This window comes from Hordeum vulgare, chromosome 4H (genome assembly GCF_904849725.1).
Source record: "Hordeum vulgare subsp. vulgare chromosome 4H, MorexV3_pseudomolecules_assembly, whole genome shotgun sequence".
Classification (NCBI taxonomy): Eukaryota; Viridiplantae; Streptophyta; class Magnoliopsida; order Poales; family Poaceae; genus Hordeum; species Hordeum vulgare.
In genome coordinates, this window is record NC_058521.1 from 293082277 (window position 1) to 293100286 (window position 18010).

The window sequence follows — 18010 nt, forward strand, 5'->3', positions numbered from 1 at the left end:
AGAGAAGCACACATAGCACCTGTCCTGTGTTTTTGTGAATGTACAACCTTCCCCCTGGTTGTGCATGAAGAGGAAGTACATTGACATGAGTATGCTAATTGAAGGGCCGAAACAACCAGGGCACGACATCAATCTGTATCTGGGGCTGCTGAAAGAGGAGCTAGACACGCTGTGGAAAACGCCAGCCAATACATGGGACGCCGCAGAGAAAGAATATTTCCCTATGAGAGCCGCACTGCTCAAGACGGTGGACGACTATCTCGGTTACGGATATATCGCGGGGCAGGTGGTCCTCGGATTTTCTGGATGTGTCAGGTGCATGGATAAAACAATGTATCGCCAGCTAGATAGAGATCCCGGGTCTTCAAAAACCGTGTTCATGGGACATCGAAGGTCGCTTCGCGACGATGACTCATAGAGAAAACGCAAGGATCTGTTCGATGGTGAAACCGAACACCGAAGACGCCCCCTTATGAGGAGCGGCGAGGAAATATACGAGTTGTTGAAAAATTGGAAAGAGTGCCCATCGGTGGGAAAGGCGCCAGAGCCGGGAAAGAAGCGAAAGGCGCCAGAGCCGCTGCTGAATGTATGGAAACGAGGTCTGTTTACTGCGACTTGCCGTACTGGAACATCCTCCGTGTGCCTCACAGCCTTGATGTCATGCATATCACGAAGAACGTGTGCGAGAGTTTGCTTGGTACCCTGCTCAACATGCTAGAGAGGAGCAAAGATGGACCGAAAGCAAGGGTAGACTTGAAATCAATGGGCATCAGGGAGGAGCTTCACGCTAATAATGATGACGATGATGAGGCGAAGCAGGACACGGAAAGTTGTCGCAAAGGCAAAAAGGCCAAGAAGACCGGAAATGACTTCCCTCCCGCGTGCTTCACTCTAAGTCAGGAGGAGATCGATCAGTTTTTCACCTGCCTCGTAGGAGTAAAACTTCCTTACGGTTACGCGGGGAAGTTAAGCAGATACCTAGACTCAGCGAAGCAGAAGTTCAGCGGGATGAAGTCTCACGACTGTCACGTGCTGATGACGCAGATACTTCCAGTTGCAATCCATGGGATCATGGACGCGCACGTCCGTGAAACGCTATTTGGCCTATGCAACTTTTTTGACGTCATATCTCGGAAGTCGGTTGGCGTGAGGCAACTGAGAAGGCTACACGAAGATATCATGGTGATACTATGCGAGCTTGAGATGTACTTCCCGCCCGCATTCTTCGACGTTATGGTGCATCTACTGGTCCATATCGTGGAGGATATCATCCAACTCGGGCCTACATTCCTGCACAGCATGATGCCGTTCGAAAGGATGAATGGTGACAACAAAGGATACGTTCGCAACATGTCACGTCGAGAGGGAAGCATAGCCAGGGGCTTTCTGACCGAAGAGTGCATCTCCTACTTCACGAATTATCTAGGCATCGAGAACCCCGTTGGTCTGCCCGTCAACAAGCACCTCGGCAGGCTCGCTGGATGGGGTCACCGTGAGGGCGGCCGCAAAATGCATGTCAACTTCGAGGGTCGACTTGCCGACTTTGAAAGAGCAAACCTAGTCGCGCTACAACACATAGACGTGGTCGATCCTTGGGTCGTAGAGCAGAAAACCTTTATTGAGAAGACGTACAATGATTGAGGCCAATAGTGGACGGACGGAGATATAATCAGAGAGCACAACTCATGTTTCACGCGTTGGTTCAAGCAGAAGCTTCTGTCGTACCCTTTACATGAGGATTCTTCCGTAGAAGAACAACTCATATTCTCCTTGTCATAGGGCGCCGAGCACAACCTGATGACGTATGAGGCGTACGATATCAACGGCTACACATTCTACACCGAGGGAAAGGACATGAAGAGCGATGGTTATCAGAACTCTGGGGTAACGATAGAATCCTACACCGGTAACGACAAGGACAGATACTACGGAAGGATCGAGGAGATTTGGGAGCTGAGCTACGCTGGAGAGAAGGTCCCGATGTTCCGTGTCAGATGGGCCAAGAGCGTCATAAAAGAAGACCGGTATTTCACCACCATGGTTATACCCGAAGCCAAATCCAAGACCGCGGGCGCAAACGTCATCGCGAAAAATGAGCCATGGGTACTGGCTTCCTAAGTGGACCAATGCTTCTTCATTACCGACCCGCCAAAGCCCAGTCATGTTGTCATGAGGAGAGGCAAAAGGAAGATCATCAGAATGGATGGAGTCGCCAAGGAGCAAGACTTCGACAAGTACGGCAACCCGAAGATGGAACATGACGACGATGATGAAGTACCAGCATACACCACAAGAAGAAGCAGGACCACCCTACCTAAAGGATGTCTGTTCAAGAGAAGAACTCCATTTACGAAAAATAAGGGCAAGAAGATTGTGAACAGATAGCTAGCTAAGATCAATTGTATTTAAATTGTAGCCTTCATTTCTCGATTGTATTTCGACATTTTCAAATTTGATGATATTTTTTCATATTCAATATGAAAAATATTGAATATTCATGAGGACACTTGATCTCGATCCCCCTCCATCTCGATCACTATCCCCCCTCGCAAGATCCCCCTCGCCGCCGAGCACCCCTCGCACCCTCCCCCGCTCCACCGCAGCCACTGTCGGCGTACTTACCACTAGAACACCTATTCACAAGATTCAACTCCTATTCATAGGCATCTACTTGCAAACATTAAAAAAATATACTAGGCACTAGATGTTGTTGTGAGGGAAGATAAATCACCGTCATGGTGTGATGCACACCACAGCATCAACTTCTCAAACCAAGGTGCAACCAACACAAGAAAACAATGCATAGAAAAAAATAAAAGGAGGGGGGAAGAGGATTCGAACCCTGTCCCCCTCGTACTCAATCCTGCATCAAACCACTGGGCTAAGAAGCATCTGCTCGACAGCAAAGTGCAAGAGAGCAGGGAATACTCTCTGATGGCTACTGTGCCGAAGGGAAATAACCCCAAAAAAGGGTGCTGAGGGGGATCGAACCCGCCACCGCCTGCTAGCACCAAAACCCATGCACCACTGTGCTACTACTTCGGAGATTAACAAGGTAGAGAAGGCGCACTTCATGTACATGCGCCATTACTATATAAAAAAAATCTAATGGCGCACCCCTCGGGGTGCGCCATTCCTAACCCGGCTGCCCTCGCGCGCATCTACTTGATCTGCCCTCCCTCGCGCGCCCTCGTCCACTAGACCCCGCCCACCCCTTCCCCCACCTTCGTCCATGCAGCCCGCGGAGCTCTAGAGGCGCTAGGGTTTGCTCCAGCCCCGAAGCCGCGCACCCAACCGCCCCTTCCTCTCTTCTCCCGCGGCCTCCCCCCTACCCCCTTTCCACCGCCCAGCGGCGCCCGCCGTCTCCCCGAACCCTAGCTCCGCCGCCGCGGAGGGCCACCACCTCCCCGACCTCACCATCCTCGGCCGCCACCTCAAGTCCCCCTGCAAGACCCACGCCGACCTCGTCCTCTCCACCGGCGACACCCCTTCCTCCGCCCCTGCAGCGCAACACTAGTAGATAGCCACGTAAAAACTAGTAGTTCCCGTTGTCAACTACAATGTTGATGCCTCAGTTCATAACGACGCCGGTGGTATGGTTAATAAATTGTTGCGATGGTGCTTTTGGCATCATTGTGAGGTTGAGTTTCCCCGTTGAGCCTTCAGCTTCTGCTTCTTCAAGGTCGACTTTTCATGTTTCAGGCAACCATTGATAGTGTCTCGTGGAAAACATTCTGCGATTTCTCGGCCACAGTACTTACAAAGTTTTTCTAGCTCCGACAGTGCGGAGCAGGTATTGCATTGAGCTAGGCTCACGATATGTCATTGACTTGTGCAGGTTAAAGAAGGTGATGAAGTCTCCTTGGCTTGTTTGTTATTTTAATTTTCTCTCTAGTTGTTCCTACAAGTCTTGAACTTAATTAATATATATATATGGCTTCTCGCGTTAGGAAATATAAACATGAAGGACATGATAAATACCTTTGACGTTTCTGGTTATTATAAGTGTACTTGACCTCCAAACAGCTCTGATCAATATTCAGGGTTAGTTAGTTTGGGCGGCTTAAAAGATAAGCAGCCTCTCTTCAGCTTTAAAAATGAACTGCTCTCAATTTTTTAAGGTTTATAAATTAGTTATTCCGTAACTAAAAGCCCCAATAAATATAAGAGTTGATTTATGAGAAAAACTGGAGAGGACGCAACTTATCTTTTTTAAGCCACCAAAAGAACTTGTCTATTTTGATTTTTATCACTTCGCCATTGGCCTCTCCTCGTCTCCTACATGCCGTTTGAGGCTTGAGAGACAGAACTAAAGAACCACACTCGGCTCAATTTTTCCCCTTCCATCATTTTCTGTTCTTTTATTCTTCTTATTATAACTCAATCTTCAACCGCGTTACCTGAAAAACTATTACGTCTCTCATTAAACTGAAAGCACAACCCAAATGATAAGTGCCACAAGTGTGACACAAATCACTTTGGTTTTGATATATTTATAACTAAATGTATTGCTTCCATATGTCTTCATGTTCTCTGTTCACTTTATCAAATTGGGAGCAACACGTTTGTCTTGCTTCATCAATGATTTATCAATCTTGCTTCCTTTAGATGGATGACTTTTTCAAAGACATAATATAGTCCTCTCTTTGCATATGTAAATCTCCCAGGTGCAGATATTTCCAAGAGTTGTCAACCAGCCTTCATCTGCAAGAGAACGACAACAGTAGGTGGAGTCCATCTGTCAGTTTATTGCAGAACAGGGCAGGTGCTTTACCTTTTCCTTAAGAAAAAAATCAACATGAACTGTTGGCAATCTCTGTTTCCGTTATGTGTCATCGAGTGTTTTTGTCTACAATGTTTTCTGTCCATCTGAATTTTAGTCTGCTGATTTGCTTGTAGCAGTAAATTATGGTTGCAACTATATATACTGGCTTGGTAAAGAAAGAACTGTCAACATCATATTTCTGAATGCTGTAGAATTTGTAGTGAGTTGTGTATATGGTATGACAATTGCTATAGTGCTATTGTGGAACATTGGGGTTTTATACTTTGTATCTGTCTGATACTAGTGCAACGAAACACAGCGCTGGGCACAAATTTGTGTGAGAAATAGAAGGTATAAATGGAACAATTTCAATCACCTGTGCAAAAATAGCCTTTGGAACCTCAAAATCTACTTGATCTGTATGATTTCTACATCCTCTTATTTGTATTTTCTGAAAAGATTTACTTTGTATGACTGTTGTGTGTCATGTAGTGGTACCAAAGATCAGAACAGAACTTGCATTATACTCCATATATCATGGAAGGATGTCTTCGTTCTACTCCTATTCCTAGTGCAGCAAACAATATGTTGATGATTGTTTTCCATTTTTCACCACTGTAGTTTATGTAGTACAAGGATGTTTTAGTTACCTGCTTCCAGTTGCTTGATTTCAGGTTCAGGGTTTAGGCACTCGATTTGTTCCAGACATCTATCGAGTGGCCGGGTTCTGTACTTCAGGTCAGCTTGATCAATTCCCTTGTGTATGTTTGTGCTCTCCCGCATTTTTGACAGGCAGCATTACCGATATTCCTCAACTGTTGCATACTGTTCCCTTGGAACTAGCTTGCTATTGAAAGGCTTCTCAATGTGTTAATTCATACTCTAAAAGTCCATCCATAACATGACAAGTTTGCTACCTGCATTTTAGTCTTGTCATCATAGCATGGGCCATGCTATTGGTCTAGGCTTCTCTACAACAATCATGTAAAATCCTGAGTAATGCGCGTGTTGCGGCCTGCCACATGCTCTCTGTGCCAAAGACAAAGTGGGTTTCCATGTTTGTACACTTGCCCACACCACGCTGCACGATGACAATCAACGTCGTCATGCACCATAATTTCATCTCTATCTCTATGCCCCCATCAGGCGCCAGCGCTTCTCACAAAAGCAGATATGGCTTCACTAATGCGCTAATGTGTGTATGCAGTTACTCAACCTCCCTCAAGTAGTACATGGGCCAACACAGCCACGACAATGAGCAAAGTTGTGAACATTTTAGCCTAAAAAAGAGGTGGACATTTAGTTCTTTGAGCAAAATAAAAGGTTTAGTCCTTTTTGGCAATGCCGGTTTTCTAAAGAAAAGTTAAGAGCCGTAGATTACCTGGAAAAACATTTAGTTATGATTGTATTACTAGTACTCTTCAAGTACTCGAAATGTCATCTTTTTGGACACTAGATGTTTCTAAGGCCTTCCGGCGCGCATATAAGCGTGTACGCGTGCTAGCTCTAGGTGAGATAAGACCAGGTTCTGTAAAGATATAAAAAACTTAAGGTGGACACACTACTCAAAAATTTTCTGGAGTACCATTATGACTACAATAAAAAGGTGAACTAATGGCACCAGCCTCGCCACTTGTGTAGAATGTATGCCTTCCTTTTATGTTTATAAGCTCCGCGAACAAATTTGCCAGTGCGCTTGTTCCATGGTCAGAGCATAAATAGCAAGTTATTTATGGGTGTTTTGATTCTTTATTTATATGGGGTGCTTTGATTCTTGAAAGCAATATTTAGTGTGGAGCCTACATTCTAAGGTGTAGTGTCCGGTAATGCTGTCAGAACTATTGTATGTGAAGTCTATAAGTTTATTTCTAAACAGTTAAATGTATGAGCTTCTCTAAGAAAATATTTTAATTAGCTGCATATTCGTTTATGTATTTGTTTTCATGCCTTGTTTTGATGTTTTCTTGTAAGTCTAGCTAGCATATCGTCACGGTTCTGTTCCATCATGATTAGATCTTTCTAACTCCGAGCTAGCATACTTCCGGGGCTTCAAGATTGATCTTCTTAATGCACACATTTTCATTGAGGGTATATAATGAAGTGTTTTAACTTGTTTTATAGTGGAGCATACTTCTGTACTCTAGAATGAAGGGTGACTGACTAATTTTCCCAAGCGATCTATGTCGTTGGCGTCATATACAGTCTTCTGACCAAGATCTCCAGCTTAGGCAAGGTTACTCAGCCTGCCCATTATAAGAAATTTTTATTCAGCTTACACTCCTACACTTTGTGGCCCTGCAATGAAAAAAAGAGTAGTCAGGCATATAAGTATCCAGGAAAGAGAGGGTGTTAAATCATACTCTACTACTATAGTCAGCTAATCAGGGGTCAAGGCCGGCTGAGCTGCAGAAACAAAGTCAGTCAGTCCTCCTTTTGTTTAAAAGAAAACTATATGTATGCTAGAGAATATGGAAGCAGCAATCATGCATAGATTTGTTATGTTTCAAATTTCCAAATGTTTACTGTGTGTGTTTTTGCACTGAATATGGAAGCAACTATATGTATTGCTATATGTTCATTCTTGAGGGTACAAACTTGCTAAACTATTGATGATTTTTCGTTGGGTGACCTATTAGGTCTGGAATGGAAGCTCACATAAGTTGAGCTGCTTTTTGTCCATATGAAAGCAGAGGACCATATGGTCCGTGTCCTTCTTATCCATATGAAAGTAGAGGCACATTGTGGTGCTAGTTTGCTGGGTTTTTTTTCGGACCATCGTGTCGTGATGATTTTGCAGGTACCCCGAGAGGCCCTTGAGTTTGCCGGAATGTCGATTAACTTTCGTTCCGGCAAATTCGGGTACTCCATATGTCCTATTTTCAGCAAAGGTCATGCTGAAATTTTCCGTGAATTTTAGCATGACTTTGCTAAAAATAGGACATATGGGGTACTTGCGACTAATGCATGGGCCGGGGTATCTTAGTACTTAATTAAGTAGGAGCAACTGCCCCTTTATTCTTGCTGCATTAAACCATAGGTGGCAATAGAGCCAAGTGATTAGGCCCAACTTAGAATTCTCCTTCCCTTTTCTTGATAGGGTATATTATTAGAAGATACCCATATGTATCAGTCAATCTAGGGTGCCTCGGCATTGATAAACCCTAAATGATGAAAACTTAACCTAGCATTTAGGGTGCCTCAGCGTCGACAAACCCTAAATTATAAAACCTTGGCTTTTAGGGTGCCTCGGTGTCGATAAAAACCTAAATGATGAAAGCTTAGGCTTTTAGGGTGCCTCGGTGTCGACAAACCCTAAATGATAAAAGCTTAGCTTTTAAGATGCCTCGGTGTCGACAAACCCTAAATGATGAGACCTTGATCTTGTTCCTTGACCATAACCAACTTTTTGACCAAACTATTTTCCTATTTAGAGCGAAACATGGCCCACAACGATGAGGCTGGCGGTTCGGGCAAGGCATTTTCGGAGCTATCCCAGGAGATGGAGGAAGAACCTCACCGCTATGACGATGCCGCGGAAGACACCGATCCCGAGTACACAACCCCTAGTGGCGTCGGGGATGACACCACTGATGGTGCCGCCGAGGATGCCACCACTGATGATGGCAGCGCACGCACAGATGGCAGCCAATCAAAGAGGCAACGGAAGAACCGGCGCCCGAACGTGCTCACCACCGTAAAGGAGGAATTTACTAAAGTGAACTCCGACGGGTATCCAAGGGCGCCCAAAGAAATAGTCAAGGGGTACGCAGTTCATCTCGGGTGCATTCTGCAGAGCACTGTCTCGATCAACACCGAGAACCTAAGGCATAAGGACCGAGGGAATTTGCGCAACCTCCTCTTCACGAAGCTGCACGAACGATACAAGTTCCCCGGTGACGTAGCAAACACATGCCTCTCAAGGAATAAAGTGAACAGTGCCGCCCTCACGAAGATGAGCAAGGCCCTGTCTACTTGGAGAAGCGCGGTGAAGAGAATGATTGACAAAGGTGATAGTTATGAGAAGATCAAGGCGAAAGATCCTTCGATCAGCGAAGATGACTACAAGCAGTTCAAGATCAATTGCGAGAGCAAGGAAACCGTGGAATCAAGTCAGTGGGGGAAAGAAATGCGGGAGTTGAACTTAGGTGTCCACCAACTCGGTCCCGGCGGTTACAGAGTGGCGGAACCTATATGGGACAAGCAGGACGCGGAGCGTGCGGAGCAAGGCCTACCACCCCGCTTCAAGAAATACGGTGACAAGCAGACCAGGAACTATGTTAGGGCCCGGTACAACGTGGACGCGGTAACAAAGGAGCTTACGACGGATGCGAAGACCAAGGCGCTTGAGCTTGTTCTGGTAAGGAATACACCCCACGTAATTAGCTCCATATGGTTGCATTCTAATTAATGAAGCCAAATTTAAAAATGATTCATTCCTTCCGCAGGACACTGAAAGTAGTAGCGCGGGGTCGTCTCAGAGCTCCCATTGGGACACAAATTTAAATAGGGCGTTTAACATAATGAAAAACAAGGATAAGTCTAGTAAGCCGTCGTCAGCTGGTCGTGTGACCGGCAAAGGCTTGTCCACGAAATGGTCGTCATACTATAACGCTGGTGGGCGAAAGGAGAGAATTACCAACTTGGAAAGCCAGTCGCGCGAGGTTGAAGAACTCAAGGCAAAAGTGGCGCGGATTCCGGAGATGGTCCAAGAGCTAGTGCAACACCAAGTGGGAGGGGTGATCACCGCCATTGAGCCTACCTTGATTGAGGGGCAGCAGCCATGGATTGCGGGCGGCCAACAGGGGCCGCCCCTGATTCCCAGCTTCACGGCCAGCAACTCGCACAACGCGCATGCGACGCCATTGGTGTCTCCGGCGCCCGCGCCATTGGTGTCTCCCACACCGGCACGGGCATTGGACCTTATTAATGCACCCGGGTGTGCAAAGGATACGCCGGCCGACACCTCGGCAGCAAGCGGCCCCTCCGTCACTTGCACGCCCGCCGTTGGCGGTGCCTCGACATTAGCCCAGCTCGACGCCATCACGGTAACTAAGCCTCTCTCGGCCGATGACTTCATCTCCTTGCCTTTGACTGGGCATCCCCTGACGCCCTACATGTTTTCGCAGGGCGCTGGGGCCGACGTTCCATGGACTCTCCTAGACTTCGTGGGCGGCGAGTTGATCGATGTCGCCAAGGGCAGAATCGTTCAACCGGGCAACCCCATGTTCCACGGTAAACCGATGCCACCCACCACGTATAGGGTTGTTGAGGGATAGTTTATGCCTAAGTAATTTTTGTGATTGATGACAGTACCGTCCAGGACTAATCGTGTGTGTCAAGGTTTCAGGTAACACTCGTCAACAGCACAAGACGACACGTCTCCTCTCTTCTAGAACGGAAGCACGGCGCTCTCTACGATTCTCTTTATTTGAGTCATAGGAAAGCCGTACTATTAAGAGGGGATCCGTAGTGGAAAGGTTTGGGTGGAATCTATCTTTACACACGCACACTTCACATTCTCCCTTTCCTCATCTTTTGGAGCGGCCCTCGCCTATTCGTCTCGTTTGTCTCTGCAAAATGGTCCCCAGTGGTAGTACCGCTGGACTGCCAGCGGTAGTACCGCTGCAGCCAGCGGTAGTACCGCTGGCCAGCGGTAGTACCGCCCCTGGTCAGCGGTAGTACCGCTCCAGGTGTTTTGTTCCACGTACCTAGCGGTAGTTTGTCGACGGACCCATTTACGAAGACTTTCCCGACGGTAGTAGTGCTTGTGCACTACCAAGGGGCCGGCGGTAGTGCCGCTGGTGTCAGCGGTAGTACCGCTGAAGGCTCAGCGGTAGTACCGCTGGTGTCAGCGGTAGTACCGCTGGAGGCAGCGGTAGTACCGCCAGGCAGCGGTAGTAGCGCTCAGGCACAGCGGTAGTACCGCTGGTACTCGGGCAGAGAGTGGGAAAACGGTCTGATTTTTCCCCCCACTATATAAAGGGTTCTTCTAGCTGAGGAACTTCATCTCTTACCTCTCTAAGCTCCATTGTTGCTCCACAAGCTCTAAAGTGCCCGATCTCTCTTCCTAGCCAATCAAACTTGTTGATTCTTTAGGGATTGGTTGAGAAGGCCTAGATCCACACTTCCACCAAGAGAAAAGTTGATTCCCCCACCAATCCCTTGCGGATCTTGTTACTCTTGGATGTTTGAGCATCCTAGACGGTTGAGGTCACCTCGAAGCCATATTCCACTATGGTGAAGCTTCGTGGTTTAGATGGGAGCCTCCAAGCTTTGTGTGGAGTTGCCCCAACCTTGTTTGTAAAGGTTCGGTCGCCGCCTTCAAGGGCACCTATAGTGGAATCACGGTACCTTGCATCGTGCGAGGGCGTGAGGAGAATACGGTGGCCTTAGTGGCTTTTTGGGGAGCATTGTGCCTCCACACCGCTCCAACGGAGACGTACTTCCTGTCAAAGGGAAGGAACTTAGGTAACACATCCTCGTCTCCATCGGTTCCTCTTGTGGTTATCTCTAACCTTTACTTTGTATTTGCGTATGCTTGTGACTATATCTTACTTGTCTTAATAGCTCTTGTTGTCAGCTTCTATAGGGTTCACCTCTTTGCCATATTATTTGTGAACCCGTATAGTGTTTACCTTAATTTCTTAAGATTAATTAAAAAGTGGTCGTTGTCTATTCACCCCCCCCCCCTCTAGCCAACCATATCGACCCTTTCAATTGGTATCAGAGCCACGTCTCTTTATTAGGGGTTTAACCACCCGAAGAGTATGGAAGGCGGAGAGTAAGTTAACTGTGGGCAACCCGAGGACATGGACTTGACTTCGGTCACAAGGGACGACTCGAATACGGCTATGGCCGCCATCAAGACGTCCTTGACGAGCGAAGTCAAAACCATGCTTAAAGAATTAATTAATGGTCTTAAAAGTTCACCCGAACCGGCTTTAGTGGTTAAACCCACCATTTCCGATTCGGAGGCCAACTCCTCTAAGGAAGCGGCTAAAGGTATGCAACCTGCTTCACCTCACGAAAAGGATGGGACTGGAACATATGCTTCGGTTCCACCTCCCATGATATATGGAGGACCCGTTCTCGCACCGCGTCTTAATCCTGTTGGTCCTCCTCCTAAACTTGTGAAAGGTGACTTTGCTAACTGGGTATTTTCTATTAAGTCTCATTTGAATCACAGCTCAACAAACTTGTGGAGAAATATCGAGCAAGGATATTATCCTCATGACCCAAGCAACCTCACTCCAAGAGAAGATGCAGACAATCAATATAATCACTCTGCGCTGTTTATTCTCCAGTCTGCCATACCACCTGAAGATCTTCCCCACTTGCGTCCCTTCACATTGGCCAAGGATTGTTGGGAGCATATTATGGTACTGTACAAGGGAAGCTCAAGTATTCAACGGTCCAACTATGAAGTGATACTTGATAAGGCCGATGAGTTTGTGATGAAGGAAGACGAGGACCCTCGTGATCTCTATCGGAGGGTGACTGCTATAGTTGTGGCACTAAAGGATCATGGGAGTAAGGATGTGGATGATACATGGGTCAAGCACAAGTTTCTCAAAGCCATCATGCCTTTCAATAAGGCCATGTCATCTGTCATTCGTCAGCGGCCAGACTTCCACTCCTTGTCTTCCAGTGAAGTGTTGGATGAGTTCATTGCAATGTCAATCATGAACGAAACAGCCGACAATGCACTTGCTCGTGTCCGATCAAAAACCACTTCACCCAACCTTGTGTTGAAAGCAAGAGAAATGCTTGAAGAAGAAGAAGAAGAGGAGGAAGAGGAGAGCTGCCCTGAAGACACAAGGTATGCTTATCATGAGCACATGGCTCTTGCATCAAGGCAATTCTGGGGAAATAAAAGGAACTCAAGGCCCACCTTCAACAAGAACAACTCGAGTGGTTTCAAACCCAAACAACGAGTGAGGACATGTTATAACTGTGGCAACGTGAGTCACTTCGTGGCAGAATGTCCCTATGAGAAGAGGGAAGACAACGGAGGCAAGCTAATTCGCATAGACAAAACCAAATCATTTCCAATCAAGAACAACTTTGTGAAGAAACCTCACCCAAAAGGGATGGTGACCCTGGAGGAGTATCCTTCTGACGATGATGGCGATGATGATGATACAGTGGCAACGGCAACTGTTGCTATCGCCACTACCTCTTCCCAGAAGGTGTCTCTCTTCAACGCCCCCAACGAGAACCACATCACCAAGTGCCTCATGGCAAAAGGTACCAATCAGGTAACTCCCATCATTAAGACCAACATTGCTTCTGCTCCTTCATTGTTAAATTGTGTAGAAGGTAGTGATGTTGGAGAGCTTAATGAGCATGATCTTGATAAGTTTCTATGCACTATTAAGGGAGAACCCAAGAAGCACTTTGTTGCTCTCTTGGAACAACTGGGTGAGGCCACTGACCTCATTGAGTCTCATGAGGAGACTATCTCCGAGCTACAGGGACATAGCCGTGACTATGCCGATGAAATTGCCGAATTATCTAGTGCTCTAGAAGAAGATCGCACTCTTTGTTTGGCTCTTGAGGAGTCATATAACGATGACTGCGCTAAAATGCAAAAGAAACTAGATCATGATGTTGTTCTTACTCGCATGCTTAAATCTGAGAAGTATGCTCTTGAAGTTGGCCGTGACAAACTCAAAGAAGAGTTTGACATACTTGACAAGGCCCACAAAGCCTTGAAAGGTGTTCATTTCTCTCTGAAAGAGTCTCATGATCAACTCCAAGCAAAGCTTACCAAGGAGATCTCTACTTGTCCTCCCTTTGTGTTAATTGATAATACGTGTGCAACTAACCCTTGTTGTGAGCATGTTCATCTTATGGAGGAAAATGCCAAGTTAAAAGAGAAACTTGAGAAGGGCCTTGCGGCATGCAGACAAGGTGAGAAGAGTCTGAACGATCTCTTGAGCACTCAAAAGGGTGTTGTAGGAAAAGAAGGACTTGGACTTACCTCCAAGTCAAAAGGTAAAAGGAAGAACAAGAACAAACGATCTCTCACCCTCATTGACGTCTTTGTCAAGGAGGGTGAGGGGACTCGGAAGGTGAACAGGAAAAAGGTGGACCATGGGAACCCCAAGAAGGGCAAAAATGTTCCTACTAACACAGCTGGCAAACTCAATTCTTCTTATGTTTTATGTTGTGCTAGTGATGGGCATGTTTATGCCAGATTTGTTGGTTCCTACGATGAAGATATTGAATGGGCTATCTGGGTTCCTAAGACCCTTGTCTCTAACATGAAAGGACCCATTAAAAAATGGGTACCTAAAACCAAGCCTTGATCTTTTGCAGGAATTTGCTTCCGGTGGGGTGTCATGGTTGCTCGATAGTGGAGCAACAAATCATATGACCGGAAGCACGGACTTAGTGGTGGATGTGCATCCTTCTCCATCTATGCCCACCCATGTCCAATTCGCCGATGCATCCTCGTCAAAGGTATTGGGATTTGGTAAGGTGGTCGTCTCTCAAGATTTATCTATTGAGAAGGTCATGCTTGTTGAGTCACTTGCCTACAATTTACTTTCAGTTCGTCAACTTGCAATCATGGGTTTTTCCACTTTCTTTAATATTGACACTGTGGTCCTCCTAAGGAGCAAGACTCTTGAAGTAGCCTATGTTGGACATGTCGAAAATGGTCTCTATGTGGTGAACTTCTCAAGGCGACCCACTAAGACTGCGACATGTTTAATGGCTAAAGTTGACGTGGGCTGGCTTTGGCATCGCCGGTTAGCTCATGTCAATATGAGATCTTTGCAAAGTCTCCTGACAGGGGACCATGTTCGTGGGCTAACAAATGTGAGCTTTGCTAAAGATCGTGTTTGCAGTGCTTGCATTGAAGGAAAGATTCATGAAACTGCTCATCGTCCAACGACTCTTATCTACACTAAGAGGCCATTGGAACTCCTCCATATGGATCTGATTGGTCCTCCAACATTTGATAGTCTTGGAGGCAGAAAATATTGCTTAGTGATTGTTGACGACTACTCAAGATATACCTGGGTATATTTCTTCAAAAGGAAGAGTGGAACTCAACAAACAGTCATCAACTTTGCTAATGAAGCTCAACGTCAACATGAAGCAACGATCTTGATGATTAGGAGTGACAACGGCACCGAGTTCAAGAACTACACCCTAGATGAGTTTCTAGGTGATGAGGGAATAATACACCAATATTCTGCACCATATACCCCTCAGCAAAACGGCATGGCAGAAAGGAAGAACCGGACCTTGATAGATGCTGCAAGAACAATGATGGCAGAATTCAAATCTCCATACAACTTCTGGGCAGAGGCCATCAACACAGCATGTCATGCGTCCAATCGGCTCTACATCCGCAAAGTCTTGAACAAGACTCCGTATGAGATTCTAACTGGAAACAAGCCCAATCTCAAGTACTTCCGGGTATTCGGTTGTTAGTGTTTCATTCTTAAAAAGGGAGCTCGGTTAGCTAAATTTGATTCTAGAGCACATGAGGGTATCTTTGTTGGTTATGCTACAAACTCTCATGCTTACCGTGTCCTCAACAAGTCCACCGGACTAATTGAGGAGACGTGTAACATAGAGTTTGACGAAAATAATGGCTCCCAAGTGGAGCAAAGTGGTCTTTGTGATATAGGTGATGAAATTCCTCCCGAAGCCATAAGAAGAATGGGGATTGGTCAAATACTCCCCATTGAGGAACCCCTTGTGGCCGAAGGAGAAGGACAATGCTCTACTCAAGTGGAGCCATCACCCTCACAAGCCCCACACGCTTCCGATGAACAAAGAGAAGACTCTCAACAAGTTGATCAAGCTCACGGTCAAGATCAATTGCCTAACAATGGTGATATGCCCCATGATATTCAAGCACTACTACCAGACCCTGAACCAGCACAAGATCAAGATCAAGAGCAACCACTAATACAAGATCAAACTAGTGAACCTGCTTAAGTCGAAGGACAAAATGATCAGGAGACTGTCTCACAATTCCCGTCTGGAGCTCCAACAACCGGATCAAGACGCAAGGGCAAACAAAAGATACAAGTCGATGCTCCCCCGTTATCTAATGAAGAACTCTTGGAGTGTCGAGCAGCCAAGAATGCGAACAAGCTGAAAGCCAAGTCACATCTTATGAAGAATGTTCTTGGTAGTTTAAAAAGGGGAGTATCTACCCGTCAACAGCTTTGGAATTACTGTGAGCATCACGCGTTTGTCTCATATTGTGAACCTCAACAGGTACAGGAAGCGCTCGATGATGAGGATTGGCTTATGGCCATGCACGAAGAACTTAACAACTTCGAGCGCAACCAAGTCTGGGATTTAGTGCCTCGACCAACGAAGGAACATAATGTCATTGGGACCAAATGGATATTTAAGAACAAGCAAGATGCAAATGGAATTGTGATTCGAAACAAGGCAAGATTGGTGGCTCAAGGCTACTCCCAAGTCGAGGGTATCGACTACGGTGAAACCTTTGCCCCTGTTGCTCGTCTAGAATCTATTCGCGTGTTACTTGCTTTTGCTTCTCATCATAACTTCAAATTACAGCAAATGGATGTGAAAAGTGCATTTCTTAATGGTCCTTTAAATGAGTTGGTATATGTCAAACAACCCCCCGGATTCGAACATCCCAAGCTCCCCAATCATGTGTACAAACTCAATAAGGCACTCTGTGGACTTAAACAAGCCCCACGCGCGTGGTATGAGTACCTTACTGAGTTGTTACAAGATCGTGGGTTTGAAATTGGGAAGATTGATCCCACTCTTTTTACTAAGAGGATTAAAGGGGATTTGTTCATATGCCAACTATATGTTGATGATATTATCTTTGGCTCTCCTAACATTTCATTCAATGAAGAATTTTCTGTGCTAATGACTGAGAAGTTTGAGATGTCCATGATGGGAGAGTTGAAGTTTTTCCTCGGATTCGAGATTAAACAAGCTCTAGAAGGGACTTTCATCAAACAAGCCAAGTACACTCAAGACATGCTCAAACGGTTCGAGCTCGAAGATGTCAAACCGGTCAAGTTCCCCATGCCAACCAGATGCAAGCTTGACAGTGATCCCAATGGTAAAGCAGTGGATCAAAAGGTATACCGCTCCATGATTGGATCCCTCCTTTACCTCTGTGCATCTAGACCGGATATTATGTTGAGTGTAGGGATATGTGCACGGTTTCAATCCGCACCAAAAGAAAGTCATTACATGGCTGTCAAACGAATCTTTCGATATTTGGCTCATACCCCCAAACTTTGGCCTCTCGTATCCCAAAGGAGCAAACTTCAATCTAGTTGGCTATTCTGACTCAGATTGGGCTGGAGATTGTGTGGAGAGGAAGTCAACATCTGGAGGGTGCCAATTCCTTGGTCGCTCTTTGGTAAGTTGGTCTTCAAAGAAGCAGAACTGTGTCTCCTTATCATCCACCGAAGCTGAGTATGTGGCAGCTGCAAGTTGTTGTGCATAATTGCTATGGATGAGGCAAACTTTAAAGGATTACGGTGTCACTTGTGACAAAGTGCCTCTTCTATGTGACAATCAAAGCGCTATCAAGATTTCCCTCAACCCAGTGCAACATAGCAAAACCAAACATATTGATATTCGTCATCACTTCATCCGTGAACATATCAAGCTAGGTGATATTGAGGTTCACTTCATCCACACTGAAGAGCAACTTGCAGATATTTTCACCAAGCCACTAGATGAAGCAAGGTTCCGGGAGTTAAGGCATGAGCTAAATATCATTGATTCAAGTAATGTGGATTGAAACTAGGCATGTTGCACCTCACTTTACATTTCATCTTGGTCTAGATGTAGGCATGGACATAGGGGGAGTGTTGTTCTCTCAATGAACTCTCCCTCCCCCCATTATGCGTAAATCAATCTAGTCTTTCACTTTAGCAATTGACAAATGGCACGTGTGCTTCAAAGACGAGCATTGGTCATGAACCCAAGGATAATTCTTCGCGGTGTCATACCATTGTCTCAAACATAGGTGGCCTCGGCCACCGCCCCTCCATCCTCTCTTGCGTATAAAGGAGAGGATATACAATGACAAGTCAGTACATTTTCTTGGATGTCATTCCTTTTTACTCACTTGTCATGTGCCCAAGTTTCCCTTTTTCCTTAGCCATGTTGATACATGTACAACGGTACCACCGCCAGGGTAGCGGTACTACCGCCAGGACCCCAGCGGTACTACCGCCAGGGGTAGCGGTACTACCGCCAGGACCCCAACGG